Consider the following 5183-nt stretch of genomic DNA (forward strand, 5'->3'; position numbering starts at 1 on the left):
AGACCTCATAAATTAATTCAGCAAAGTAGCAGAATACAAAATTATACCCAGAAGTCAATTGCATTCCTATATTCCAATGATACTTCAGCTGAAAGAGAAATTAGGAAAACTATTCCATTCAAAATAACCAAACCAAACCAAACCAAAAAAACAAAAAAACAAAAAACTTGGGAATCAATCTAACAAAAGAGGTGAAGATCTCTATAATAAAAACTACAGAACACTAAAGAAAGTAATTGAGAAAGTCCTTAGAAGATGGAAGGACCTCCCATGTTCTTGGATAAGCAGAATTAATATTGCCAAAATAGCCATACTACCAAAAGTGCTACACAGATTCAATGCAATTCTCATCAAAATTCCAATGATGTTCTTCATAGAAATAGAAAAAGCCCTCATGAAATTTATATGGAAATATAAGAGACCCAGAATAGCCAAAGCAATACTTAGCAAGAAAAGTGAACAGGAGGCATCACAATACCAGAACTTAAATTATACTATAGAACTATAGTAACTATAGTAACAAACTGTTTTGACATCAAAACATGCAAACAGATGAATGAAATAAAGTAGAAGACACAGATACAAACCCATATAAATATAGTTATACTAGACAAGGGTCAAAAACATACATTGGAGAAAAGATAGCCTCTTCAACAAATGGTGCTGGAAAACCAGATAATTCATATATGGTATAGTATAATAAAATTTAACTCCTATCTCTTACCCTGTGCAAAACTCAATTCAAAGTGGATCAAAGACTTAGGCATTAGACCAGAAACCCTGCATCTATTAGTAGATCATTTCAGCTTAGGAACCAACTTTCTTAACAGGACTCCTAAAGCACAAGAAGTAAAATAAAAATTAAAAATGGGATGAAATCAAATTTACAAGCTTCTTCACAACAAAGGACACAATCAATAATGTGAAGAAAGAGCCTATAGAATGGGAGAGAATTTTTGACACCTGAATCTCAGATAAGGCATTAATTTCCAGGATATACAAAAAAACTCATAAACTTCATAACCAAAAAACAAATAACCCAATCAATAAATGGGCAAAGGAACTGAACAGAACTAAAAGAAGAAATAAGAATGGTCAACCAGTATATAAAAAATGTGCAACATCTCTAGCACTTAAAGAAATGCAAATTAAAACTACATTGAAATTTCATCTCACTCCAGTCAGAATAGCAATTGTCAAGACTGTAAGTAACAATAAAGGTTGGTGAGGATGTGGGGGAAAAAGTTATACTCATGCATTCTTGGTGGGGATGGCAAATTGGTGCAACCATTCTGGAAAGCAATACGGACATTCCTCAAAAAACTGGGAATGGAACCACCATTTGACACAGCTATCCCACTCCTTGGTATATATCCCAAAGATTTTAATTCAGCATACTAGAGTGATGCAGCCACATCAACATTTATAGGAGCACAATTAACAATAGCTAAGCTATGAAGCCAACCTAGATGTCCTTCAACAGATGAATGGATAAAGAAAATGTGTTATCTATATATAATGGAGGCTTACTAAGCCATTAAGAAGAATGACTTTATGACATTTGCCAATAAATGGATGGATTTAGAGATTACTGTGCTAAGTGAAATAAGCCAGTCTCAAAAAACCTAAGGTTGAATATTTTTGCTGATATGTGGAAGCTAACCCACTATATGGGGGACAGAAAGAATAGTTCATTGGAGAAGACAAAGGGGAATGAAGGGAAAGGAAGGGGATGGGGAAAGGAAAGACAATGGAATGAATGCAAAATAATTTTCCTATATGCATACATGAATACACCATAGAGAATCACACCATTGTGTACATCCACAAGAATGGGGTCCTAATTAGAATAATATATATTCCATGATTGTATAAATATATCAAAATGGATTCTTCTGTCATGTATAAGTAAAAAGAACCAATGAAAAAATAAAATTTGGAAGGATGAGAAAAAAACAAGAAGTGATACTGAGTGAATGGAGAAGGACATCAACTTTCAAAGCCGGCATGACTTACTTATGCAAATGAAAACTATATAAAAATAAGATGAAAAGAAATGTGCCAAATATCAGTTGTGGCTCTCTTCGAAAGAAGTTATAAATATCTGTGTCTCACTTTCTTGTTTGATCTCAGACCAATTCATTACTTTGAAAGATCGTGTATTGCAGAGGAAAAATCCTGTGAACTGTATTTCTCATGTATTCTCACTTTCTGTCACTCCATCAGGATTTGGTAATGGAAAGTACTAGATAGAGATTGGAGTGGGAGGAGGAGAGGGGGAGGCAGGGTATTTCTCTCCCCAGCTCTGTTTGTCAGGCAACATTTCTAGGGTGGTTGTATCTTCTCAATAGTTTCACCTCTCTCTGTGTGACTCTGGCTTTTGGTTAGATAATACCACTTCTTTCCTTCATCCTGCCACTCCTAAGTGTGGCAGTAGATCCCTGGATTGTTTCCCCACTCCCTGTTTGTACTTTTACCTCTTCCAAGGTATATGAAGTGAGTTTCTCATATTAAATTTTCTTTATTGAATTACTTGGCATGGGTTCTATTTTTCTAACTAGACTTGTACTGACCTCATAATTAATCATTTTCTTATATTTTTTAGAAACTTGCTCAACTGTACATGAAAGGCTATTATAATGCATGTGTATATGTATACACATATACACATATATACACATTTGTATATGTGTACATAATACATATGTATGTGAAATATGTATGTCTGTTTTATTCCTTTCAGTTTTTACCTGAGCTGCTAGATCTTAGAGAGAAAATCAAGCACTTAAGTGGTTTAACTAACAATTTTTGAGTGTCTACCTTGGACCAGGTATAAAACTATCAACACATTGTTCACAAATGAATATGCTAGATGCTGTAGGTACAATACGTTGGGCTGAGTTTTTATTGCTTTTCTCTGATCTAGCATTCTTTGTCTCTCATTTCTATGACAAAAAAATGAGCATAAAGTATATCACAGAGGAAATAGAGTGGAACAGAGAATAAACACATTTAGCATAAAAAGTAGACAACATTTGGTTGGAATCCTGGAATCATGTGGGAAGGGCTGGCTTGAAATGTTGACACCTGGGATGAAAAGTTCTTTCTGGAAGATTGTCTAGGAGAGTTCAGGAAGAGGGAGAGAAAGAAATCGAGGGGGAGAGAGAGAGAGGGAGGGAGGAAGGGAGATAGAGGGAGGAAGAGGGGGGAGAGAGAGAAACAAGAGGGAGGGGAGAGGAAGATAGAGGGGAGGAGGGGGAGAGAACAGGAGAGTTAAGCTGGGAACGTGGAGAGTTCTGGCATTGGTGAAACTGCTCTTTGGAGGGCAGGCTAGAGAAACCAGTCCCTTCTTCCCAGTGCACTTTAATATCCTTGCCATCAACAGGTTCCCCATAAGGGTCATAGACAGAGAAAAGTGTGATTGTTTTTACTTGTTTTTTCAGAAGCCAGGGGAAGATGAGTGATATTCTACAGATCAAGGGAAAAGGCCTGAGCAGTAAGCAGTGGCCTGCAGATGTCACATGGGGCTGGAGTCCTCTGGCTGGGGCCTCTGTTCTCACCACCCCTTACATTTTAGAATGAGCTCAGGACTCACTTTCTCAGTTTCAAAAATGGCTATTCTCAGAGGCGGCAGGGTGACATATGAAGAACCCAGAACTTGGAATTCAGAATCCCAGAGTCTTGGTTCAGGCAATTTCCCACACAAAAGTTGGGTTCCTAAGCGTGTTTTTATTCTGTGAGTTTCATAGTTTCCACATCTTCAAACTTGGGGGATAATATTACTCACTTCTTTAAAGTAACTCTGCTGCCTTTTGTGTTTTGATAGTTCCTTGTGTATTTGCAGAGAAAGTCCACCTGTCTTGGTGTGCCATACGAAACCTTCTTATCGCCCCTGGTTCCCACTCTCTTTTCATATCATTCCCCTCTGGGTGGGGGTGATCTGCAATACTTAAAGATTTAAGACTGTTTCTCACAGTGTTGGCTCAAAGACCTAATTCCTTTACAAAAATAATTCCCTCTTCATGCAAGGCTCCTTTCTCCATTAGTTAGCTAGAAAACTTCTCTCACTTGAAAACCAACTCTGTTTTCCTTGGTGGAGTCTCCTCTGGTTCCCCAGGCCTCATTAATGGTGACTCCTGGCTAATCTATTTCATCTGTATAAACCTCTGACTTAGTATGTATACTTGCTTGTGCATCTATCTTCCCTAAAAGACTATGAATTTCTTTAGTGTAAATCTTTTTTTCTCAGTGAGCACACCACAAATTGTACTATATCAAGTGATGAGTAAATGTAGGTTGAGTCAATAAATACAATTTCAAGCTCTTTGAGGCCAAATATTTCTGATGAAGCTTTAGGGAGTAGTGGAAAGACTGGCCATGAGCTCTCCTTTTGACCCTGGTTCTCATTTCATTAATTCACCCCATCTCTCTGGGCCTTGGTTTTCTCATCTTAAAGAAAGAGGATAAGATCAGATGATCTCTAAGGTCTCTTCCAGCTCAAGTATCTTCTGATTGTCCTTGTCTTGTGAAACAGCAGAGATTCTTGTTCCATGGGCGAAGGACTTGCATCGGAAGACAGTTGGAAAGAACCACAGAGTATGGGGTATGGAGCAAGACAGAGATGTGCTGCTGGACTGCAAAGGGCATTGGATTAGATTAGAAAAGATAGTTTCACAACTATGATTTTTCTTAGATAAAGTATTTCTTTCCTGGGAATTTTGTTTTCAGGATTAAATGAGTCAAACATTGTGACACTTTATGTCTAACCAAACTAGTATTGTTATTTTGATTAAGGTTTCTCTCACTAACTTTGAGGCTCAGGAGATCTATCTCAAAAACTAAAGGGGCTTTGTGTGATGAATTCTTAAAGGGATCATGGGATGTTCAATTAATGACCAGGAATTTATACACCAAGTTCTCCAGTGAAAGGTTTTACAATGTTCACCCTGCCAACTGCTTGATTGCTCAACTGCAACCTTTGACTACTTCATCTTTGAAGTTAGGCATGAAATAAACTACTGCCTCCAGCTTCTACATTTGGGTGAAACATATTCAGTGGTAAATTTCTCATAAACTGTGGTCCTGTATACCATCAAACAAATACAATGGATACTGTAAACTGTGTAATAATTTCTCAGTGGCCCTGGGATGGAGCAGAAAGGCCTCAGAGAAGTATATATATA

The sequence above is a fragment of the Marmota marmota genome, unplaced genomic scaffold, assembly GCF_001458135.2.
Source record: "Marmota marmota marmota unplaced genomic scaffold, marMar, whole genome shotgun sequence".
Classification (NCBI taxonomy): Eukaryota; Metazoa; Chordata; class Mammalia; order Rodentia; family Sciuridae; genus Marmota; species Marmota marmota.